The 26,800-nt window shown below is 39.8% G+C and overlaps 1 protein-coding gene and 1 long non-coding RNA gene across 4 annotated transcripts in view; both read right to left on the bottom strand.

Annotated features, from left to right (window-relative positions):
- Positions 1–26,800, bottom strand: part of LOC135964692 (uncharacterized) — a 70,583-nt gene that overhangs the window by 24,545 nt on the left and 19,238 nt on the right. Inside the window, exon 2 of one of the 3 annotated variants that reach the window (XR_012417858.1) lies at positions 1,678–3,958. The exons of the other annotated variants lie outside the window; for them this stretch is intronic. This is a non-coding gene — a long non-coding RNA (uncharacterized lncRNA). Of the gene's footprint in view, positions 1–1,677; positions 3,959–26,800 lie in introns of those variants that run through there. 3 annotated transcript variants of the gene reach the window in all.
- Positions 24,185–26,800, bottom strand: part of LOC141409350 (uncharacterized) — a 15,718-nt gene continuing 13,102 nt past the window's right edge. The window contains exon 4 of the mRNA XM_074028397.1: positions 24,185–26,540. The gene's annotated coding sequence lies outside the window, so the exon portion shown is untranslated. The remainder of the gene's footprint in view (positions 26,541–26,800) is intronic.

The following is a 26,800-nucleotide window of genomic DNA, read 5'->3' as shown; positions in this document are numbered from 1 at the left end:
GTTTATAATTTCAAAGTCCACCATTTCATTACCAGTATAGAGAAAGGCAATTGACTTTTGTATATTAACCTAGTATCCTGCAACCTTACTGCAATACTTATTATCAGGTTAGTGCAAAAGTAATTGTGGTTTCTGCCATGTGGTTTTTGCATTAACTTAATAGTTCTAGGAGTTTGGGGGTTTTTTGGGTCTATTCTTTTGGATTTTCTACATAAACAATCATGTAATCTGCAAGCAAGGTAGTTTTATTTCTTCCTTCCCAATCTGTATATATTTAATTTTCTTTCCCTGTTTTATTGCACTAGCTAGCACTTCTAGTGCAATGTTGGAAAGCAGGGATGATTGGGGATACCTTTGCTTTGTTCCTAATCTTAGTGGGAAAGCTTCTAGTTTCTCCCCATTAAGTATGATGTTAGCTGTAGGTTTTTTATAAATATTCTTTATTAAGTTGAGGAAGTTACCCTCTATTCCTAGTCTGATCAATTTATCATGAATTGGTACTGGATTTTCTCAAATGCTTTTTCCACATCTGTTGTCATTATCAAGTAATTTTCCTTTTTTAGTTTGTTGACGTGATGGATTATATTAATTGATTTTCAAATGTTGAGCCAATCTTGCATACCTGGGATAAATCTCACTTGGTCATGATATGTAATTCTTTCATACATTATTGGATTCCATTTTGCTAATATTTTGTTAATATTTTGTTGAGGATTTTGCATCTATGTTCCTGAGAGATACTGTCTGTAGTTTTCCTTTCTCATAATGTCCTTTTCTGATTTTGGTAGTAGAATAATGCAGACCTTATAGAATGTCTTAGAAAGTGTTCCATCTGCTTCTATCTTCTGAAAGAGGTTGTAGAGAATTGGTATAATTTTTCCTCAAATGTTTGGTAGAATTCACTAATGAAGTCATCTGGGCCCCGTGCTTTCTGTTTGGGTACATTATTAATTATTGATTTAATTTAATAGGTATAGGCCTATTCAGACTGTCTATTTACTCTTGTGTGAGTTTTAGCATATTGTACCATTCAAGGAATTATTCTATTTCATGTAAGTTATCAAATTTGTGGGCATGGAGTTTTTCATGGTATTCCTTTATTATCCTTTTAATGTCCACGGGATCTGTAGTGATGTCTCCCCACTTTCATTTCTAATATTAGTAATTTGTGCCCTTTCTCTTTTTTTCTTAGTTAGCCTGTTCTAGCCTGGCTTATTGATTCTACTGATCTCTTCAAAGAACCAGTTTTTGATTTGGTTGATTTTCTCTATTGATATCCTGTTTTCAATTTCATTGATTTCTGTTCCAGTTTTTGCAATTTCTTTTCTTCTGATTATTTTAGGTTAAATATGCTCTTCTTTTTTCTAGTATCTAAAGTGGATACTTAGATGATTGATTTTAGACCTTTCTATTTTTGTTTTTGTTTTTAGCTTTTATTTTAGTTTCAGGGGTACATGTGCAGGTTGGTTCTGTAGAAAAATTGTGTGTTGTGGGGGTTTGATGTACATATTATTTCATCACCCAGGTAAAAAGCATAGAATCCAAGATCAACAGGTAGTTGATCTTTTTGTTTTCTAATATCTACATTCAATGCTATAAATTTTTCTCTAAGCACTGCTTTCACTGCATCTCACAAATTTTAATATGTTGTATTTTCATTTTAATTTCATTTATGTATTTTAAATTTAATTTCATTTCATTAAAATATTTTAAGATTTCTCTTGGCCCATTAGTTATTTAGAAATGTATTGTTTAATCTCCAAGTATCAAGCTCAGAGATTCTTTTCTCAGTGTATTCAGGCTACTGTCTACTAGTAAGCCCATTAACAACAGTCTTAACTTCTCTTACAGTGTTTTTGTTCTCCAGCATTTTGTAAATCTTCTTAGAACTTCTATCTCTCTGTTTATCCATCTGTTCTTGCATGTTGCCTACTTTTTCTGTCAGATCCCTTAGCACATTAGTAGTAGTTGTTTTAAATTTATGGTCTAATAATGTCAACAATCCTGCCATATGAGGGTCTGGTTCTGACACTTGCTGTGTCTCTTCACACAGTGTTTTGTTGGGTTGTTTTGGGGGGGAGTTTAATGGAGGGTGGGGCTGGGGTTTTTTGTTGTTGTTGTTGTTGCTTGCCTTTTAATATGTCTTGTAATTTTTTTTTTGAAATCTAGACATAATATCCTAGATGAGAGGAATTGCATTAAATAGACCTTTAGTGATATAGCAGCAAGGTGTTGGGTGGGGATGGGGAGAAGGAGGAGGATTCTATAGTCCTATGATTAGGTCTTAGTCTTTTAGTGAGCCTGTGCCTCTAGGTTGTGAACTTCACAAGTGACTCTCAGTTTCCCCCCGTATTAGATGGGACAGGGTGGATAGAAGGGGATGGATTTGGGTATTTCCCTGTCCCCAGTTTGGTTAGTCTGTCGAAACCCCTGACAGGTTAGGTTCTGGTAAAATAATTTCTCTTGAGGGCAGGCCTTGTTAAAGAGAACAGAATGCTCTGGCTTACTTCCAGATGGCCACTTTTTCTCCAACCCCCTGCCAGAACCATGAGGAGATGTTCACTGTGAGAACATGGTAGAGCTCCAGGCAGTAAGACTCAAAAAAGTCTGAGGAGCTTCTTGGAGTTTTTAATTCACAGATTTGTCCACACTGAGCTTTTGTATAATCAATTACAGTTCAGCTTTTCATATCCCAGCATTGGTTTCTATAAAGGTTTCTGCTTGTGGGTTTCTACTTTGGTAAGTTGTCATTCTTTGTATCTGTCTGTCTGTTTCCCTGGTTTAAAGGGCAATGGTTTACCCTGTAACCTCACTTCCTGACAGATCTAAAAAGAATTGTTGATTTTTCAGCTTGGTCAGATTTTTACTTGTTTTTAGGGTGGAGCAGCTACTTCTAAGGTCTTTACATGCCAGACAGGAACCCAAAAGTCTGTACTTCATCTTTAGGCAACATGCAATTATTAAAAGATGGGTAGATTGATTAACTGATTGATAGGTTGGATTTTAGCAGAAAGATGACATAATTGAAAATTATTATGTAATGGATTTTGGAGGCTAGGCAGCTGGGCAGCTCTGCTGTCTTGCTTGGTCTCACAAGTCTGAAGGTTGGCTGGTTGTAAGCCGACCATAGATAACCAAGGCTGGGACAACTGGAATGACTTAGATCTGATGAATGAGTCTTTCATCCTCCAATGGGCTGGCCTGGACATGTTTTTCTTCATGGTCATGGGAGAGGACAAGAGTGCAAACAGAAATACGCAAGCATTCCTTTAAAGCTTCTGTTTATAGCATATCCATTAACATCCCATTGACCAAAGCAAGTCACATGGCTGAGCTTAGAATCAAGGGGTGGGAAAATGGATTCCACCTCTTCTTAGGGGAACCACAAAGTCACATGGCAAAGGTAAGGACACAGGAAGGGGTGAAGAATTGGAATGATAAATGCAAATACTATGATTCAAATCCCAGTTCCTCTAGCTATGTGACCATGAGCAAAGTACCTGGAAACTGGTACAAAAAGAGTGCCTACCTCTTAGCATAGCTATTTGCATCAAATGAAAAGACCCATATAAAACACTTAGCATAGTACTCAGCCCACATAGGTAACTATAGGCCATGGGCACTGCATTGCAGTGGCAGAAAGAGGAGTTGAGATGCATATGGAGGTTGTAGGCCTTCTGTACTACTCTGTAGTAGAGTAATGTTAATATGTTATTCAGGACAGGTTGGAAATTGAATCTGAATGCACCCTGAAATATGATACTGTAACCAGAAGTGAAAAGGTCTAGCCATATTTGGGAGGAATAACAAAGGATGAATCTTCAGAAATAGGTATCCATATTCCTGCATTAGGACAATGGTGGTGCCATTCATCGATGAAAGCAAAGAGAATCAGGAAAGTTGCAGCTTGGGGACAGATAGCTAGATGTCCACTCCATCTGGTTCTCCAGCTGAGTCTCTGGGAGTTTCATGAAAAGGAAGAGCAGAAAGAGTAGTCAATGACTTTTTCTCAGCATGACATAAAACAAGGTATTTAATAATCATCCAAACCAGAGTTTTTATTTGGAAAACCTGCTGTTCTATACCATTTCTTCTGTATTAGGAAGGATAATTCTAAATATGAAATAAAACAAAACAAAAAACTTGGAGAGAAGACTGCCTATTAGTCTGGTTTCCAGCAAGACATTCATCCAGGGCTCTCTGACACACTTGGCCACCGCCCTATCACCAGGCTGGAGTGCTGTGGTGTGATCTCGGTTCACTGCAACCTCCAACTCTCTGGTTCAAGTGATTCTCCTGTCTCAGCCTCCTGAGTAGCTGGGATTACAGGCACGCACCACCACACCTGGCTAATTTTTGTATTTTAGTAGAGGCAGAGTATCACTATGTTGGCCAGGATGGTCTCCATCTCCTGACCTCGTGATCCGCCCGCCTTGGCCTCCCAAAGTGCTGGGGTTGCAGGCGTGAGCCAACCACACCCGGTCAATTATTCTTCCAATCACAGTAGAACCTAGGCTACAAGGTGCCAGAGGTGAGGGTGATGAAGAAGTTTTTACCCAGTCCCATGGCTTCAATTTTTATAACAACTTTCAGTCTAATGGGTGTTCACTTGCACTAGAACAATCCCAAGATGCAACCCTGAGAAAGACTCTCATGGCCCATTAGCTTAAGCAATTGCCAGCCAAACAAAATAGCAAATTTCCCATATACAAAGATTTAGTGCAGTGAGACTAGGATAAATAATGAAGGCATTTGTTTATGCCTGCTTACAACATTCCTTGTAGGCAAAACAGGGAAGAAAACATCATTCTAAGCATGCAAAGGCAGCCACTGCAGGCTCATCAAAAATATGCATTTGCTTTTGTAGTCAAAGAGTGTGAGTTTGCTCTGCTTCACCTCCTGGCCTGGGCTCCTCTGATATCTATGTAATTTAAATGAGGAAGTCGTCCTAGGGAGTCATCACATTTCAAAGAAGTGACCCTTTTTGGATGTTGAAAGGATCCTCAGTGTTTGGGTTCACTCCCAGGTGAGGTGATGTCATAGAGTTCTTGAGATGTCATCTAGAGAAACAGACCTTGGAAAGTCTAAACAGAAGTTGTTTACCTTGTCTTTTTGCTTGTTGTGCAAATGGGCCTCAGCTTTGGAGAGAAAACAAGCATATTTCAAGCTCAGTCTAAGTCAAAATTCGCCATTGCCGTCAGTCAAACCCTGACAAAAGAGGAGCTTTTGTTCCTTCTTGGAGTGACCTGACTTCTACCATGAACTTTGTAACTAGAATGACCTTAGCATCCTCCAAATTGACCTCAAGCTGGTTGGGCTCAGCTTCAGGGGCAACTTGGATGAGGCACTTTACTCCCTGTTCTTTCTCCTGAGGGACTGGTTCCTCTGAGTTCTCCCATTTGTCCTTCTCCCCTACAACCCACACCAGGGAACTCCTGGTCCTCCTGGAAACAGAACCATTCAGACAACCATGCTAGTCATAGTATTGTATTTCAGGCTGCATTCAGACGTGGATTTCCAACCTGTCCTGAACCTCATACATCCTTACACTGCCCTAGAGCCACTACTTTCCCAACATGCCCCACTGGCCCATATTGAGTGAGATCTGTTAAGAAAAGTCCCATCAGAGTAACTCTCTAGACAATGCAATCAAAAAAGATTCCTTCTCCATACAGTGTTCAGTCTCCAATAACTGGCTTCTGTCTTCATGGCACAGAGCTTTATGTACTTTCTCAACTGTTCAACTGGAAATACTCCTTCTCTCTTTCACTTGCCAAATTAGGTTTAAAGAGAGGGTTGCTGGATCCTGGGAGGGTGTTAAATATCTCCACTGCTAGAAATCCAGCTACAGACATTAACGCCTACCTCCTGGCTCAAGAGTGAGTGTTAATGTTCCTGCTGCCAGGACATCTTTCATCCAGGGCCTCTCCCCTAGCCAGCACTCAGCCAGCGCCAGGGCCAGAGGAAGCAAGTCAAACCAGACTGGCATCCTAGCAGTGTTGATCCTCAGTTGGTGAGTACTAAACCCACAATCTCATCTTTTTAATCACTTCTAAAGCACTTTGAAGCAGAAGACAATTCCAAAGACCAAGAAGATACAGTTCATGGGAAGCATTGCTTTTAATGATAATAAATTTGCATAGCACTTCTAATAACAAAGCATTTTTACATAAAAATAACAAAAATCTTTTCTTGAAGGTTTACTTAACATACATTACATTAATTCTTTTTTTTTTCTTTTTTTTTTGAGATAGAGTCTTATTCTGTCACCCAGGCTGGAGTGCAGTGGCACAATCTCGGTTCACTGCAACCTCCACCTCCCAAGTTCAAGCGATTCTCCCGCATCAGCCTCCTAAGTAGCTGGGATTACAGGCATGCACCACCACACCCGGCTAATTTTTGTATTTTTAGTAGAGATGGGGTTTCGCCATGTTGGCCAGGCTAGTCTTGAACTCCTCACCTGAAGTGATCCACCTGCCTTGGCCTCCCAAAGTGCTGGGATTACAGGCATGAGCCACTGCACCCGGCCCTATCATTGCTGTTTCAAAAGAGCAGATGATGTAAAGTTTGAAGGGACTGAATTGATCTCTATACTTCAACATCTCTAAGCTGATCTCTACATTCTAAGCTGATCTCTACCCTCCAGTATCTCACTGAAAATCCATGAAGATGTCTTTATCTTCAACATTCAAGGCATTTTACCACAAAAAAAGGAGAAGCTTACAGAAGGAGGAGACAGCTTTAGTCAAACCAGTTATACCCTAGGTAACCAAATAGTTGATGAAGGAAAGTTCCTTACCATCAAAGTAGTCTGGCTAAAAAATGTGAATGAGATGATAGAATTATCACCATTTTGCAGTTCTCAAAAAAATAATGGATTTAGGCTATGATAGTCAACTGTTGCTAACATCGCAAAAAAAGAGACACAAAAAGAGAGACAGATGTTATGTGCCTCCTGACAAAAGCATGCAATACCACCTACGAAGCAATCTTGCCAAAAATCCAAATCTGAACTTAATCAAGATTATCAGCCCACAGGAAATACAGGTGACAGAGAAATCTGTTAAATGATACCACAAGGATAAAATAAATAGCATCTAGTATGTGGGAAACTCTACAGGACAAATGAATAAGTTTCTATAGCAAATAAATTACAAGGGGAAAAAAGAATGGGAAGACGAGCCTATAGATTAAGAGACTCAAAATATACACCTCCCAGCCAGATGCGGGCTCACGCTGGAACCCCAGCGCTTTGGAATGCTGAGGCAGGCAGATCACTTGAGGTTAGCAGTTCGAGACCAGCCTGGCCAACATGGTGAAACCCCAGCTCTACCAAAAATACAAAAATTAGCTGGGTGTGATCGCACTTGCCTGAAATCCCAGCTACTCAGGAGGCTGAGGCAGGAGAATTGCTGGAACCCAGGAGGCAGAGGTTGCAGTGAGCCGAGATCATGCCACAGCACTCCAGCCTGGGCAACGAGGTAAGACTCTGTCTTGGGGTGGTGTAGGGGGGAATATATATATACACATATATGTGTATATATATATACCTCCCAATGCAATAGGTAAACCTTCTTCAAATCCTGATTCAAACAAACCAAATGTAAGGTGCATACGCACGTTGAGGCCTTGGATATGATGCATATCTACATATCTTGCTGACTCCTGACCACTTAAAATTATCTCTTACATGGTCCCCTTAAAACCCCAATCAACCAAAATTGGCTGTGCCTCAATCAGCCAAGAATTTAAATTTGCTTTTCTGCCATGCCTTAGATTTTAAAATGTTGGGGAAGGGAAGAGGGGTTTGAGGGAAGCTGTATCTTTCTTAGGATATTTTTGTTTTGTTTCTTGTTTGTTTGTTTTTTGTTTGTTTTTGAGACAGGGTTTCACTCTGTCACCCAAGCTGGAGTGCAGTGGCGCCATCTCGCCTCACTGCAACCTCCACTTCTCAGGCTCAAGTGATCCTTCCACCTCAGCACCCGTTGCCTCCAGTAGCTGGGACCCCAGGTACATGTTACCACACCCAGCTAATTTTTTGGTGTATTTTGTAGAGATGAGGTTTTTGTGTCCAGGCTGGTTTCTTAGGCTATTTTTAAACAGTGGTATGCAATTTTTAAAATTATAATTATAGGCCTGGCATAGTGGCTCACACCTGTAATCCTAGCACTTTGGGAGGCAGAGGTAGGTGGATCACTTGTGCCCAGGAATTCAAGACTAGCCTGGCCAACAAAGTGAGACTTTGTCTCTACAAAAAAAAATTAAAAATTAGTCAGATGTACTGGCATGCACCTATGGTCCCAACTACATGGGAGGCTGAGGCAAAAGGATTGCTTGAGCCTAGGAGGTCGAGGCTGCAGTGAGCTGTGATTGCACCACTGCACTCTGGCCTGGACAATAGAGCAAGATCCTGTCTCATAAATAAATAAGTAAATGCATATTTGTCATTTCCGGTAAGCTAGTAAAAGCTATAGTCATTTTCTAAACAAAACAAAACAAACAAAAACAATCTTATGTGTTTCAGGAAAACTTCTACTTGGGAGGAAGTCATGTTTTAATTATTTTTACAGTGAAAAATCCCCAACAAAGTGAGGAGCTTGAGTTCAGGTTTGCCTACAGTTTGAGTTTAGAATCATACGTATTGATTTCCTTCAAGTGGGGCTCACTTGCAGATCCTCAGGGACCAAGCCCATCCTTGTCCTTCCTACCTGCTACTCCACACTAGGAAATCAGAGGGTTCTTGACATCACCCTCAATTCTTGCAGATGTGTCCCTGGAGTGTTGGACTTGAAAACCTCCCAGTCCCTTCCATTTGCCTAATGGCTCTGATGCAGGCTCCACCAGTGCTGGATCTTTTAGAGAGCCCCTCTCTAAACCCTCCAGGTAACAGTTGGAATTAAACCCTCCAGGTAACAGCAAGTGCTCACAGGACAGCAGAACTGTAGTACTTCACTGCAAAGCATTTTGCATCCATGAGCACTCAGGAGGTAACCTTAATGAGCACAAAACATTCATCTCTAATAAGAACATGCTGTCATAATCACCCTCCATGTGATAAATATCCTAGAGGTTTTCTCTTTGTTAGGTTAATGCTTTTCCACAAGATAATTTAACCAATTCTCTAAAAAATAATCACACATTATCAGGCCCCAATATAGTAATATGGTGGTGTTGTTGTTGTTTTTTTAATGTTTTGAATCTTGCCTTAAACAAATTCCATCCAAATAAATGCTCCCTTTTTTAGCTGGCACCAAAGCTTGTGTTGTTCATTGTAACCAAGCTCGCAGTTGGCTAACTCCTCATCTAACAGTATGTCTTCTGATTTCATTTGAGCAAAATTTATCATCCACAAGCAAAGACAGAAAATGTGTGAATGTCTAAAGCTTATGTAAATTAAGAGGCCATGCACGTTATTCCTAAAAATAGTAGATAATTATAGGCATTTCTTCCCCATACAATAATTATATGCCTCCTGTCATCTTTTCTATTCTGTATAAGGTCACAGTAGTATTATACAAAATTTACAGTATGTTACAAGTTAAAAACACAATAATTAGCAACTGTGCATCTTCAGCACCAGTGATGAATGTTCACAGTAAAAGTTTTTAAAAAATGCATTATTTGTTTTATGTGGACAGTACACACTTAAATTTAATCATCAACTCCTGCTACCCAATAGGCAATATTCTCTCACTATTATAATGCTATTTGCCAAGTTCATAGTACACCCTAGGGCTGAATTCATCCTTAACGAAGAGACAGGAAGCCAAATCTCTCACCGTCATCTCAACCAGGTGCACCATATTATTTTAAATTTAATAATTCTGTTGAACATATTGAATGATAATGAGCAAGCTTAGCGAAAGTACCAAGGATTATTTTGACCATTATGATCAACATCTGATTCAGGGGGAAAAAATCTTCTCACTAAATAATGTAGGGAATTCACAGGATTGCTTGCTATGAGCATTATTTTTTTCCTCCTGCTTGTTTATATCATTCATTAAAAGGGAAAAATGTTAGGGATATTGTATGTCAGTGGATAAAAAGAAGTAATTTAACAAAAAAGAGGGTTTATCTTCAGCTCTTAATTATCCATGCTAATGGTAACAAAGAGCCACAGATAATACAAAATGACAGGACAGAGCTATCATTTCTGTTTTGCTTAAGGAAAAAACTTAAGAGAGCCATATACCTCATTTTACCTTCCCCGGTTCTGTCATGCTGTCAAAAATGGTTTAGAAAGGATGAAGAATTAACAAGAATGGGGCAAGAGAAGATTCCAGAGGCCCAGAATCCTCAATCACAAACCCCATTCGTGGTTACTTGTATCATCTGGTTTGCTCAGTGGTTTCATACCTTGGACTATGAAGGGTTCTTCCCCCGCTTGCCATGCTGGGGTCTAGATGATCACTGTAAACAGGAATGCTCGCCTCTAGGGCCATACCCCTCAAAGGTAATTCAGACCCCAGAGACCAGCATCCCAGCAGGAACTACGAATAGATGAGAGCAACCATTTGGCTTTGTGTTTAAAAACACCTGATTGACTGATGCCCATCTTAGCTATTTCCCTCCTGAGCGGAGCAGCATGTATAGAAATTAAGACTATGGACTCCGGGGTCAGACTTTCTTGGTTCAAATCCCAGTGCTACTCTTCAAGCTCTATGACCTCAGGTGTAACCTTTTCATGAGTCAGCTTTCTCATCTATAAAATGGGGAAAGTCATAATTGTGAGCATTAAAATAATATGAGTGAGATATATAACAGTTGTGTGATTAAATGTCCCTCATCCACTGAGACTTGCTGTGGCAATTGACCAGACTGCAGTCCATTTGGAGCTACTACCTTGGAATCTTCCGCACAACAATGCCAAATCCCCACCATCATGAAGGCAGTCTCATCTTTTTGCTGGTCGGTCCTTAGGAATAATGTAAAATATGCCTCAAATTAAGAGCACAAGTTTTGGGATCAGGTAAGTCAGTAACACACAAATCTCTCTTCAGCCAGGACCTCCATTCTGAGCTTTCAGCTAACGCATGCAACTGCCTGGTTGACATCTCCCCTTGGATGTTTCTCCAACCCTGCAAACACAACAGAACTCATTATCTTCCTTCATAAAGCTGGTTCTCTTGCTCCCCTCCTCAATGAGAGATACCACTAGAAGACGGTCATCCTTGACCTTCTTTTCCCTAAACTCTGACTGACATTCAATCCATTAAGAGAAAAGACCTTTGCTCATTTCCAGCATGCACTCCTCCCTTCTGCCTTCTCAACCATCTCCATTTCCAATCTGGGGAACCACGGTTTCAGAAAAGCCGACACCACAGCTCTAGAAGCAGAGCTCATGACTTGAGCTAAGTCAGTCAGAGCATTCCATCTTTCTAGCTTCAATAATTTGCTCAGAAATGTGCATGAGATTTAAATTGGTCCAATTAGAGTGAGACTTGAGAGTTCTGCTGAGAATGCTGGAACAAAGATGCTTTCTTTCAAACAGGGTGAAAAGAAAGAAGCATGTAACCTTGGAGCCACTGGCAGCTACCTTGGGAGCATGGGGCATGGGGGAAGTCCCTTTAAGATAAAACATATATGGCAGATGGTAAAACAGAGAGCCAAACAGAAAGCAGTCTCCTCGAGAGTTTACTGAGCTTTGCCTGAACCCAGCCTCATCTCTACATATTGCAGTTATATAAGCCAGTAAGTCAGTACTTTTAAATCAGTTTCTACTACTTACAATTAAAGCGTTCCAAATGACTCCATCCATAGGTCTACCTACTAAATGTTTCTAGAATGTGTTCACTTCCATCTCCCCCACCACCACCCTGGTCCAAACTACCATTATTTTCTACCTGGACTATTGAAATAGACTCATAATTAGTTGTCTTGCTTCCTTAGGTGTACCCCTTCCCACTCCATTCTCTACAAGTAGTCAGCATAATCTTTAAAAATATTTAAATATGATTCAATTGCTTCCCAGCTTAAAGTCCTCTAATGACTTCTTGTTGGGATTAGGATAAAGTCCAAAGCCTAAGAAAGCCTTCCAGGCCCAATGTGACTTGGTCCCTTTCCTTCTCCTTCATCCTCTCCTTCATCACATCCAGGATGTGAGGATGTGTGAGTCCCTCTTGGTCTTGAAACTCCACATACAATTACCTTTTTGCAGTTCTTTTGGTGAAGACACACCATGTTCTTTTGTGCCTTAGATCTTTTGTACATGCTGTTCCATTCACCTAGGCCACCCTCTCCCCCAGCCTATGACCACATCCTTCCAAGACCCTTTTACCTACCTCACCCTTTGAATCTCAGTGGTGTTCCGCACAGAAGCCTCCAACAATAGGTCCCCTTGTCACATGCTCCTACTCCCCTCTGTGTCTCCCTCTCACAGCAGCATCACACTTCTACTTACTTATTTAACCATCTGCTTCCTCCACATCTGTCTCCTTCAATGGTATATCATCACCACCTAGCCCAGCACAGGTCTGAAACAGCAGGCACCCAATTAATGGTTAACGTAAATGAGATAAGTACAAATTCTGTCTAAGCGACTTTTTAGCTTTTTAACCCTGGGCAAGCTGCTTAACCTCCTTGAGCTTCTGTGTCTTCATCTTTAAAAAATGCAAATGATAATACCCACCTCACAGGGCTATTTGATGATTAAATTAAATATAATTGGGGCACATAGTAAATGGTGAACAAATCTCTAGTGTCTTAGTTAGCATTCTCCAGAGAAACAGAGCCAAAAGGAAACACACACACACCACACATACACCACACACACATACACACATTACACACACATATATAGGCACTAGAGCATGTACATATGTACATATTTTTACATATATATTTACATATATATTTTATACATATATATATAGAGAGAGAGAGATTATGGGAGTCAGCTCATGTGATTATGGAGGCTGAGAAGTCTCCATGATCCACTCTTTGAAAGCCGGAGACCCAGGAAAGTTGGGGGTATAATTATTCAGTCATTCCATCTGAAGCCTGAAGTCCAAGTCCAAAGGCCCGAGAACCATGGGAGCCTATGGTGAAGGCCTGGTCTGAGTCTGAAAGTCAAAAAAGAAAGGAGCACCAATATCTGAGAACAGCAGAAGATGGCTGGATGTTACAGCTCAGAGAGATGGAATTTGTCCTTCTTCTATCTTTTTGCTCTACTTGGGCCCTCAGCAGATTGGCTGATGCCTACCACATTGGTGAAGCTGACCTTCTTTACTCAGTCTACTGGTTCAAATGCTATGCTCTTCCAGAAACACCCTTACAGAATGATATGGTTTGGCTGTGTCCCCACCCAAATCTCATCTTGAATTGGAACTCCAAAATTCCCATGTGATGTGGGAGGGACCCAGTGGGAGATAGTTGAATCATGGGGGCAGTTTCCCCCATACTGTTCTCATGGTAGTGAATAAGTCTCACGAGATCTGATGGTTTTATAAGAGGAAACCCCTTTCATTTGGTATCCATTCTACTTGTCTGCCGCTCTGCAAGATGTGACTTTCACCTTCTGCTATGATTGTGAGGCTTCCCCAGTCATGTGGAGCTGTGAGTCCATTAAACCTCTTTTTCTTTAGAAATTACCCAAGCTTGGATATGTCTTCATCAGCAGCATGAAAGCGGATTAATATACAGATACATGCAGAAATAACATTTTACTAGCTGTCTGGACATCTCTTAGCCCAGCTAAGTTGACACATAAAAGTAACCATCACATTTAGGGAGTAGGGTATCCCAAGTCAGGGATTTCTCCAGGTCTCAGGTGGTGAAAAAGAACCCTAAGAATCAAGTGCTTTATAAAAGAATCTAAACTGAAGCTGGAGTGAAAGAGTGAGTTTCCATTGTGAAAGATTCCTTGAAAAGGCCCCCCAAACGACTATGCCATTCAAAGGAACTGAAATTATTTGTAAGCAAAACACCAGGTGAATATAGTCAGCCCTTTATATCCAAGGGTTCCACATCCTCAGGTTCAACCAGCTGCAAATGGAAAATATTTGAAAAGAAAAAACAATAAAAAGTAATAATACAACAATAAAATATAATACAAATTAAAAATACAGTGTAACAACTATTTATATGGCATTTACATTGTATAGGTATTATAAGTAATCTAGAGATGATTTAAAGTATATATGGGAGGATGCGTGTAGGTGATGTACAAATACTATGCTATTTTATGTAAGGAACTTGAGTATCCATGGATTTTGGTGTCCAAGGGCAGTCTTGTAAATAATCCCCTGTAGATACTGAGGGATGACTGTATGCACATCATGATTCCATACATACATCTGGAAGGAGAAAGCTTGGGTTTTAGTTTGTTGTTTTGATATACTTTAAATTTATCAATATTATTCTTGAATATAGATAAAACAAGTTGTATTTTAAGAACGAGAAAATGATTAATCATGCCAAATTAATACTTTGTACTTTAGGAGAAACTAATTGGTAAACTGTCATGCTTACTTTTGTAAATAAAAGGCAAGAATGATTAGTCCTGGTCTCTGTAACAGCATCTCAAAATGTGAAGACTGAACTTCTGTCCTGGAGTACTCTTACCAAATTTTAAAGTCATAACAAATATGCCATTTATCCTCCCTGTGCATTCAATTATATCTTACCTCAGATTGAGCACTACATTAAGAAACTTATCTGCAGTCTCTAGTTTCATTCAATTCTCAAACTCTAAAGTAGGTATCATCATTTACATTATGTAGATGAAAAAGCTGGCCGGGTGTGACGGCTCACGCCTGTAATCCCAGCACTTTGGGAGGCCAAGGCGGGTGGATCACCTGAAGTCAGGAGTTCAAGACCAGCCTGGCCAACATGGTGAAACCCCATCTCCAATAAAAATACAAAATTAGCTGGGTGTGGTGGTGCATGCCTGTAATCCCAGCTCGGGAGGCTGAGGCAGGAGAATCGCTTGAACCTGGGAGATGGAGGTTGCAGTGAGCCGAGATCGTGCCATTGCACTCCAACCTGAGCAACAAGAGCAAAACTCTGTCTCAAAAAAAGAAAAGAAAAAGCTGAGGCCTTAGTTCTCTCTGACTCCAATAAACAACGTCTTTCTTCATAGCATTTCTGATAGGTTTACTGTATGCTCGTTTGTTTAACATCCTCACCAAATTGTAACTTCCTTAAGGGTAGGCGTCTTGTTTGTTTTGTCTGCCCTTTTTCAAGAGCCCAGAATGGTGCCTACTATATATTTGTTGTTTGTTGTTCAATATTTATTTATTGAATACATAAGTGAATGGACGCTTTGATTTGACAGAGTAATTAGATGAGAATTCGGTATTTGAAATAAAACAATACACAAGTTAAACTAAACATCCAGGAAGGCTTGGTTTCTGTGTAGCCCACTGGTATTTAAATACCTGAGAACCGACTGGGGATTTGCCGACAGCCCATTAAAGAACTGGTGCTCAATGTTTAAAGACCTGCTTTCCCTCAAGTCCTGAACGGCTGTTTGGTTTCCGCAGAGCATCCTCTGTTGAACTGCAAGGCCCTCATTTGTATTAGAAGTGAAAGCTAGTTTGAAAGTCAACTTAGATGGGACAAATATGTTCTTTTGACTTAATGATATAACATTTTATCAGCCACATAAAAAATGAAATATGTGTGTTCATTTGCTATTTGAGGAGCTCTTTCGACGTGTATGCAGGAGCTATGTCAGCTGCTAACTGGTGATCCTTTTTTGACACCCTTTCCCACGAGTATTGCATAGATAAACATACTCTATTTGAACAAGACCAGTGACAGCAAAATTGCTTGCTTGTCTCTAAAAAGACTCTAATAATGTGCACCAAGGGAGAGGCCCATGGTCTGACAGAATTTTTTTTTTTCCCCAGTGTAAACCATAAAATCCATTTCAATAGCCAGAATAAAGCAGTTTAAAGTGCATCCCTAGTTAATTACATCCAAAGAGTAATAATAAAATCAACTATTAAATTTTAGAACTTCCTCTTTAAAGTATTAAATATCTGGGAACTGCAATGCAGTTAAATTTCTCTCAGAACAATGCTTTCCGTTGCTTAGGCTGGCCCCTAAGAATACTTATGCAAACTCTTTCGGTGTGATAGAGAGTGTATTTTTCCTGTGAAGAAATATTGCAAATAAACCCTTATTTCTGCCACATGTCCTAAAGAGGCACTAGAGCATGTAGGTCACATGGAAGCCAGCCTACCGGCTTCTCAGGGATCCTAGAGGAGAATGGAAAACTTATCACCCTCTTCAAAGACAGAGATTCCATTCTAGGAGCACTTTGCTGGGCAACTTTAGAAAATGGTTGTGTCCACAAACTCACTAGATTGTGGAGCAGATAATAGGCTGAACTTAGATCACAGGGCAGTCTACCTGGAAACATCTCTGGCAAATAGCAAACAGAAGCCTACAAGCGAAGGGGAAGCAGAAATGATGTCATAGGCAGGATCCTCACAGTCATCGTGCATCCTTCCAGTGGGCCTCATTCACCTGCCTCCAAAAAGCCAGATGCAAATAAATATCAGAGCATGTTCATGAGAGCAAAAAAGGCTGCCTCCTGCCCCAAGGCCCCTGGGGAGGGAGAATGCAGGTACCTGCTGCATCTTCTCAGGCACTGGACATGAGGCTTAGGGCGTTCCCAGGGGCAGAGCAGAAGTGGATGGCCCTTTATAGGGCTTTACTCTGGAGCCAGATGCTTAACTAAGCAATCTAAAAAAAGATTCATAGTTGTAATTACGTTCTTGCTTTACAAAGAAAGTAACTGAGTTAATGCTATATCCAGGACAATTCTTGGGAAAAGAGAAAAGGAAGGAAATTTGTCCTTAAGCAGTCACTGCCTAAACTCTCAATTAAACATTTATTAAGAATGTAATACATGACCAAGCCTGTAATCCCAGCACTTTGGGAGGCCAAGGCGGGTGGATCACTTGAGGCCAGGGGTTTGAGACCAGCCTGGCCAACATGGTGAAACTCTGTCTCTACTAAAACAAAACAAACAAACAAACAAAATAGCTGGGCAGGATGGTAGGCACCTGTAATCCCAGCTACTTGGGAGGCTGAGATGGGAGAATCACTTGAACCCGGGAGGTGGAGGTTGCAGTGAGCTGAGATCGTGGCACTGCACTCCAGCCTGGGCAACAGAGGGAGGCTCTGACCAAAAAAAAAAGAAAAAAGAAGAAGAAGAACGTAATAGATTCCTGGTATGAAGAAATAATGTTTAAATGGTCCTGCATTCTAGGGACATTATCATCTAGTCATGTTCACAAATAAATGCCATTCATTTGTGCCAGCTGCTATAGCAGCAGAGATAGATATGAGGAAGGCACATACAGGAGATTGGTACCTTGATGAAGGAGCTCGTGGAAGACTTCATTGAGGAGGAGTCATTTAATTTGACTCTATATGTTTACCAGGAAGACACAGGATGAAGTAGGTAGTGTTCCAAGAAGAAACAACTCAGGCAAGGTACAGTTTAAAACATCTCAGGTGTTTATGGATCTAGAAGTTCAATATGGCTGTAGTGAGTCTAGAGGGGGTATGCCAATATGTACCTGTACACTTGGGGTTTTGTGTGGGCTGCCAGATTGGGAAGGGGAAACTCTGCAGGAGTTGGACCTCTTATAGTCCAACATGAAGAACCATACATGAAAGACCTTGTATTCCAAGCTAAGTGATTTGAATTCAATCCTGTAAGTAACAAAGAGTCATGAAGGACTCTACATAGACCAAACCTGGGCTTTAGAAATATCACTAGGATGCCAGCATGCTGATGAATGGGTTGCAGGGGGCCCAACTTGGCAGCAGAGACCAGTTGGGAAGCCATTCATTCATCCATGTATTTTTGAGCACTGATGATGTACTAGACACCTTGCAGAGGCACCTTGAGACAGCAGGTGAGTGATTAGGATGGTTAGAGATTTAGGAGCATCCCCAGAACCTCTTGCAGTATCATGTGAGGAGTGTCATGGGCTGGGGAGAGTTCTGTCCCCATCTCTCCTCATCCTCATCATGTAACAATACTTGCTCTCAGGAAGTCTACCAAACCCTAAGGGTTAGTAGGTTATTCCTCCCAGAAACATCTGTCTTGAAGCAGTAATTAGAAGCCTTGAGTCATTGGAAGGGAGTCCTGATGGTAAATTTCCAGGATCTGGGTAGGAAGGTACTCTTTAATTAGGATCTCCGCCATGTAAGAGGGCATCTGCTCCACCTCTTAGGCCAACGCTGGATTCAAGGCAGAGCAGTGAATAACTAGTGTACTTTAGTGCCCTTACACCATGAGCCCAGTTTTCCAGGTCCCAGAACTCCTTTCTCATACACACACACACACACACACACACACACACACACACACACACACACATAGTAGTCATGCAGGGTGCTTATCCCAATAAATTTCTTTCCATCACAGAATTAAATACTTCTGCCCAGGAATGACAACATGCTTTACAAAGGCAATTCCAGAAATCTTTCAGTTGTCTCATTATAAAGGCAGATCCATGTCAGGTGCTTCCTAAGAAGGCAAACTGTTCCTCTTGGAGTGAAAATGATCTCAGGATTTGAAGATTTGCATGTGAACTGAGTGACCTTCCTTCTTCTCCACCTCAAAATCTCTCACTGTCATTTCTTTCCTACCAGTCTCTCAGCCCCTCCTGAGTCTAAGTCCTTTTTTCACCTGTTCTCTAGATAGTGGCATCTACTCCTTCAGGAACTGCTTTTTAAAAATATTTCTCTCATTTCATTTTTTCTTTTATTTATTTATTTTTTATTTTCCCTATTTTTAAATTTTCTCTCTTGCTTTCATCTTCCTCTTCTCCCTCTCCACTGACTCCTTCCATTCCATCTACAAGCTTGTTTGTCACGCTTATCCACCTTTCAAATCTGTCATCCCTCAAGTTCCTATCAAGTCATTCTCCTGCCATTCAATGGAATTCTGTTCCTCACCTCCCATATCCTCGTATATTCTCTCCATGAGATATTGCTCCCACCCAGCTACAATGTTCCCCACCCCCAGCTCTCCTGAAACCACTTCCTTAAATGTTGTTAATGACTTTCCTATTGCCAGATTTAACTACAGTACTAGTGGTCTCTAACAGGTGAAAATAGAATGGATTTTAAGACATCTGAGATTTGCCATGTCACCAAATAGGTGATATTTGTAAAGCACATAATGGCTCTATGCCTGTTTTGTCTTCTACGAAATGGGCATAATAATGATCTTGACCCTCTCTATCCCACAGAATTGAAATGAGATGTATGTAAGTGAATTTCATAAACTATAAATTGCATTTAAATTATTAGTCATTTAGTGTCATGTTCACCCCTTCTAGCAATTGGTTTTGCTGACCACTCACTCCTTTTTGCAGTTCTCAGTCTCAGTTCCCACAATACAATCCCGTCCTTTTTAATTTCTCTGCATTCTCGTCCTAACCCACAACTTCAGCTTTCCTTTCCATACAGATCTCCAATTCTAGCCTAACACTTCTGTAGGGGTCTTGACTCCAACCTTGATGCCTACCAACCCAAAACGATGAAAACTGAGCCCATTCTTTTTTTCTCAAGACTGAGAAGGCAAAAAAAAAAAAAAAAAAAAAAGACTGAGAAGGCATTTTTGTTTTTCCATTCTCTTGAAGCTACCATGATGCTCCTGCTTAAATATCTTTCAAGATTGGAGACCAAATATTTAATGTTTTCTGAATTTCCATTAAGTTTAAGCAGGGACAGAGCCTACACCAGTGTATCAGTTATCTATTGCTGCATATCAAATGACCCAAAAACTTAAGGTTTAAATAACTATCTATTTAGTTCACTTCTGTATGTCCTTCTGCTGCTGCTGTCATCTGGACTTACAGGTGCTTCTGTGATCTCCTGCTGGTCAGCTAGGTAGCTCTGCTTTTGGGGTTGGCTGACCACTGGCTGGACAAAGGGAGATACTAGGCCACATGTCTGTCATAATCCAGCAGGCTAGCTCAGGGTATCATTCACAGGGTAGCTCAGGGTTTCAGGAGCAGCCAGAGAGCAAGTACTGATAGCCAAGTACTCTTTAAGTGCCTGCCTGTTACATGTTTGCTCCTGTCTCATTGGCTAAAGCAAATTACAAGGTCAAACTTAGAGTCAGTGTTGGAAGGGTACTATCAAAGGGCATAGATAAAAGAAAGGGAAAAAATATTGTGGACATTTTTGCAACTACTACAATTAGTCAACTTAGACATCCAATCTACATGAGTTTCTAATCCACATGATTTTTCTGGTATGGAGCCTCCATGGAAAACCTCCTGCCCTGAGCATTCACTAAGAAGCTGCCTTGAAGGTCTCTGTATCATTCAGGGTTCTCCGGAGAAAGAGAACAAATAGGATGTGTGTATATATATATAAAATAAGAATTGGCTAATGCAATTATGGAGGCTAACTTCCACAATCTGCTGTCAGCCAGCTGGAGACCCAGGAAAGCTGGTAGTGTAGTTCTGAGAATCAGAGGTCTGATGGTGTAAGTCACAGTCAATAGCAGGAGAAGACGAATAGCCCAGTTCAAGTAGTCAGGCAGAGAGTGAATTCCCTCTTCCTTGACCTTTTTGTTCTATTCATGTTGTCAGTGGCTTGACTAATGCCCACCTACACTGGAAACGGCAGTAACGGCAATCTGTGTTACTCAGTCCACCAATTCAAATGCTAATCTCATCCAGAAACACCCTCAAAGAAATCCAGAAATAATGTTTAATCTGGGTACCCCATGTCTCAGTCAAATTGACACATAAAATTAACCATCGCAGTCTCTAATGAATGTTAATCAGCTCTCGCTTGTCCAGCTCTTTGTGAAATGTTTGCTGGAGAAGTAGTATGATTGCTTGCTAGACATTCTGATTGTCATGAAATACTAATGGTCACTTCCTGGCATCCCCTCATTGCATGTTATAAAAGGCAGATACCACACAAGCCAGACACAAAGCCTCAGGGACACACAGCTGGTCTCTCATCAAGGTTATCTTATCTCTAAACACAAAGACTCAACCCAGCACTCAACCCAGCCCAAAGTCAGCAAAAAGCCCCAAGGTTACTACAACAGTCATGTAGATCTCACTTCCCAAGGACCCGGCCAGGCCACAGCTCACAAATAAATTACACAGGTGTTTTGTTGTGTCCCTTGGAGGGCCACACTCTGTGAAAGTTGGAGTTTGAGGGAAGAGGATGGTGAGCAAGGCCAAGCACACAAGGAGAATTTGGTTCCTGGCCTCAGAGATCTCATCACTGTTGGGAAGACAGGAAGCAGGATCACTGACCTAATCACTGCTGGAGCCACGACTAGTAGGTATGATGCCATTGAGAGCTGCTGTGGGCATGTGGGAATGACAATGCTCTTGGTAGACCAGAGTTGCCAAGGAAGGCATCAGGGAAAAGTCAGGATTTGAAATCAGTCTTGAAAGAAGAGAGAGGTTTCCAGGCTTGGACAAGAGCATAAAAGAAAGATAAGTGTGGTGAAGAATAGTAAAGTCTACACTGGCAGGGAGGGCAGTAGGAGATCAAGCTGTATAAATAATATGGAACCAGACATGGCTGCTTGCGTGATAGGATCTTAATTTAAGAAGAAATCAAACTGCTTATGGTCTTGATGAGTAAGACAATGAGGAAAGTGTCCTACAAAGATTAATTTGGTGACAATGAATTACAGGAAAAAGAAATGGAAGCAGGGATACTAGTTAGGAGACTATTAGAGCAATCTAGGAGTGGTCCAGATAAGTTAGAACAGAGACCAGAGAGAGCAAGGGGCATATCTCAGAGACACTTTAGAAGACTCAAATGTCCAGTTTATATTAAGCTATATCCCACAGTTCAATTCTGTTCTCTTGAGGACTGGGAACAACTTGCCAAGAGGGATAACTATTTCAATGTAGAAAACCAATGCAGATAAATTCACATTCTTCAACTAAAAAATTGGGGGATTTTTTTTTTTCTGATGGACTATTTGGGAGAAAATTCTTAATTTTTCTCTTTCTACACATTTAAATGCAGCTCACAGATTATCATGAGGTTGAGAAATGTAATGTTTTTAACACCTAACCTTGTAGTCAGTTGAGATACGGTATTGGGTTATGTGTTCAATCCCAGCCTAATAGGTAATAATAACGAATATTTAAATACAGTTACCTCACTCAATATTCATGACAACCCTGTAAAGTTAATATTAGTATTATGTGAATCAATACTATTTCTATTTTATTTAGAGAGGTTAAGCTACTTTCTAAGATCACTCATTTAGTAAGAAATAGAACAGGAATTTGAATTCAGGTCTTTTGACTTCAAAGCCCATGGTCTTTTCCCCATATCATTGAATTTCCAACACTGCAAAGCAGAGGTTTGTTCTCCTTAAAGAATCGGAATTAAAGGATCAGAATTTTAGGTGTTTGTTCTCTTTAAAGGATCAGAATTTTAGGATATAGGCTGATGAGTCTTGACATTTCCTTAATGTAACAAGTTAAGTCTTTATTTAAGAGATAGAACAACCTGTGATTTTCTTCCATTGGTGGGCTAGACAGATAATAAAAATGATAGCAAAGGTTATTAAAATTTATATGGAGCCTAGCACAGATTGGAATAACTACAAAGTGAATTCTTTAAGCTGCTATAGAAAGGTGGTGAACGTATGTTCTCACTCATAGGTGGGAACTGAACAATGAGATCACTTGGACTCAGGAAGGGGAACATCACACACCGGGGCCTATCATGGGGAGGGGGAAGGGGGGAGGGATTGCATTGGGAGTTATACCTGATGTAAATGACGAGTTGATGGGTGCAGCACACCAACATGGCACAAGTATACATATGTAACAAACCTGCACGTTATGTACATGTACCCTACAACTTAAAGTATAATAATAATAAATAAATTAAAAAAAAAAAGAAAGGTGGTGAAATAGCACAATATGAAAAAAAAAACAAAACTCTTCTTTAGCTTCAGATGCCTAAATATGCCATCAAAAGACTGCTCAATTCTCAAATGCCAGTATTTTCTGACTCCTCTAAACCTATTCTTAATGCAAAATATCAAAGTCAGCGGGATAGTAGGTGTCCCAAAATGTCTTAATTCAGAGAATTAGTGTTAACTGAGCCTGATTAGCTCCATTTATCTCTAATTAATTACCTTTATCTAATTAGACACTTTGTTTCCAGTAGACATGGAGTCAAGTAGACTAGATTATTAGTGTAGTCATTGTGCCTTTACAAAATCCTGAAATTAATGAAACGTGCAAAAGAATCTGCAGTTCTAATTGCACAGGTGTTGCCTTATGGCAAAGCTTTATCATCTGATTACACCAAGGGGTTATTAGTGACTTTTTATATAGAGGATGAGCCTATGAAATGTACCTTAGCAACAGCTCATTAGTTTAGGGTTGTTACTGTATTATTTATTACAGTCAGCCTTCCCCATTATCTAGATTGATTCATGGACCTATATATTTTTCCTCTCCTCTGTGCAGAAAAGATAAAATAAACCATCGTTATGAAGAGTCCAGATGCAATGTGAAAAAATGCAAAATGTGTTCATCAGCTACAATTTGACTCTTTAAAACAGAAAGCTCTAAAGATGAGATCAGAATCAAATTTATGGTTATTTTCCACGGGAAAAGAACCAATTTAAAATTACTGAGGAGTATGGAATGATTCATACATGTGATCCAAAAAAATATGTGGCTGCCCTAATATCTTCACGTAACTGAACTGGCATACCAACGTATGTGGAAGACAAAAGCAAAATGTTTTTACATTAAAATACCTCTGGATTTATTTTTACTCATATCGTCCCAAAATGGATTGGCAAAACATGATCTCTATATATGTTCATCCACAATATTTATTTAAAAATCCATCTCATGCTTTACTTTTGGCATTTTTTTTTCTTTTTCTTTTTTCTTTTTTTTTTTTCTTTTTTTTTTTTTTTGGCATTTTTTTCTTAAGGATGTGTTACCAGATGGAGAAAACTAACAAATTATACAATCCAGCTTCGCTGAAAAAGTAAGATTTCAATACCTACTTACAAAAATGAAAAGTGCTTTTTCATGGCAAGGTTAGATACCTGCAAAAGACTGAAATAGCTCAACTTTTACATTTTCTATTTTTTTTCTTGAAACTATTTGAAGAAGCACTGTTTTTCACAATCATAATAAGAGTAATTAAACAACTAGAAGCAAATTTAGCCACAACCCTATTGCAACATACAAACATGTTTATTACAACACAGTAATTCCTTTAAATAATTTGTCAACATAAATATGTCAAATGGGTTTTAAAATCATTTCTCTCCCTGTTCCCCAACAAAAAAAGTCCTCTGGTGCTATGATCTATATATTGTTGTTCACTTATTGCTGAATCCAAACTAGTGAAATGATAACGGGTAACTATTATACAGAGCATGACAACTAATTTGAGTGGTAATAATGAATATTTAATGATCCTCCTTTCAAGCATGAACATATAACTTTTCATGTATGCCTTACCAAAATTATAACCATTAATCTAGAATTTATAGTTGCAACTGAGAATAATAGCCAGGAATTATAGATTATGGCCAAGTCAGAATATTGCATAAATATTCTGTATGAACACAAACACAAGGAAATGTAGGAAGCCCCAGCTTTCTGTTTTGATTCAATACAAGTCCTGTCTTTGAAATGTATGGAAGTTGTGTGATAAGTAGAGATTTGAATCCAGATATTAAGATGCTATTATTTCTATCAAGAAATAAGAACAATAGCCAAGGTCTTTTTCACTCTTCACTAGCCCACACTTTGTAAACAAAAATAACATGCATATAAAAATTTGTCCCCTATAGGAGTAATATTTTTAGAATGCTCTATTTAAATCAAGAAAAAAGTGAACATCAAATTTGTCAGAAATGCAGAATTTTTACACCTTAAATTTCATTGTTTAAATATGTGCTTAGTTTTCCCAGTGTGTTCCTTTATCAGAAACTACAATGTGACTTTGGAGAAAGAAAGAGAAAGATCTGAAAAATGCAAGAAGCACTTTAAAATAGGCTTTGTTTACTGATGGAAAATATTTTTGGTTAAATTTCCAATTTATATCACTCCTGATATCTTAATATCAGGACAATTTCACAAGCCTGTGATGTTGCACAGAAACACATCTGCTTCTTTTGCTGGTTAGAATTGCTTCTTTGTTACAGGGTAGTTTAAAACCACTGCCATTGCAGTTACAAATACACAATTCTACATCAAATCCCAGGGCTAGTTATTAATTAATTGTTTTAAAAGGAGTGTGCTTATAAAATTCAAGAGGGGAAAAAGAGTCTAATAACGTGGAGAAGAGAAGCAAGTAGAATCTGAGGTTTTTCCCAGTTGTGACCCTCTTTATCAGAAATTATGTGTCCGGATGAATGGCACACCATGCTGGCACCACGCTCATCAACATGCTCTGCCTCTTTAGGACTCCAGCATACAGGCCAAAGGCAGCGTGTGCTGGGGCACATTCTCCAACTGCGTACATACTCACCGAATACATTTCTAACTGAGCAGGTGTTCCTGACTAAAGCCAGGGCAAGATCAAATAAGAAAAGGAAATTACAAATGCTCTTTGTAACAGATGAAGTGCTTCAGAAATTTACTATGGCAGCATTCTTAGGTAATGCTACGTAAGGATACTAAACTCCTGATGAAGCTTCATTTGTTCACCCGCAGCTTCACTACTTTCACTACTGCCCCTATATAGACATGGCCTTTAGTCAATAGTCTTTATCATTCCTGGGTTCTTTCACAACCTTTCATTCTAGGTTTCTTCTGATGGTGGATATTTATGAAGGCATGCATACCAATTAATTATACCTTAACAAGTTTGTTTTGCTATGTTACATACACACAGAAACTATGTATGGTACGTTAAAGAACATGTTCACAAATATTGGGAAGTTTATGTACCATTTTCATTTATCCTATGGTTTACGGCCTTGTTCATCACCTCCTTGTACCAGCTTACCAAACTTTCCCAGAGGAGCAGCAGACCAAATTCCTCAGCTCCCAGTGGCTCTGAGCAAATGCAGAACATGTAGCAAGATGCAAGAAGTAATGAGACAGACCAAAAGCACACACCAGGGGGACAATTTGGGAGTGAAGAAAGGCTTTTTTGTTTTGTCTTTTAAGGGATGGGGAAAAACCCACTTTGGACAGTGGGAGAGAAAAAAGTTGCTGCTGGAGGCTTTTAAACACACACGGAACAGGTTCATGTTGTGCTAAAAATATGTTTATGTATTCAGCTGGTGGAATAATATGAAGAGTAGGCACCCAGAATGAAGACACAAAACCTAATGTGCTCAAATATCCTCTCTTGTTGTTTGAAAAGTTGTCTGGAGAGTAGTGCAAAGCCTCTTCTTCCTCGTGGGCCTGACTCGTCTGCTGCCATGCTGTCCTCAGCAGCGCCGTGGGGTGGTGACTAATTGCCCCCGTAAATCACCGAGCACCACTGTGCTACTCCGTTTATTTTTCTGACAGTAATTTAGTGCTTGCTCTTTCCCACACTTGTCATTCCGTGTTTTTCCTCACATTAGAAGCCTGTAGAAAAAGGACAGTAATTAACGGTGCAATACATACTCATGGAAGCTCTTTCATCATATTGTGATAATTGTGCTCCTTGTCTGTCAAGGTAACCTCTCAGTTTCTAAGCTTCATGCAGCACTATTTGTCAACTTTAAACTGAGGACCCATTTTGACTGGGACTGAGCTACTTCCAACCAGCTTTCCTATTTGTCCAAAGAGGAGATCATTTGTATTTTAGGCAATGTGTCAAAAATTTTAGGCTGATCCGCACAATA

This window comes from Macaca fascicularis, chromosome 1 (genome assembly GCF_037993035.2).
Source record: "Macaca fascicularis isolate 582-1 chromosome 1, T2T-MFA8v1.1".
Taxonomy (NCBI): Eukaryota; Metazoa; Chordata; class Mammalia; order Primates; family Cercopithecidae; genus Macaca; species Macaca fascicularis.
The sequence above is the reverse complement of the archived record's forward strand: the minus strand, read 5'-3'. Positions and strand labels throughout refer to the sequence as shown.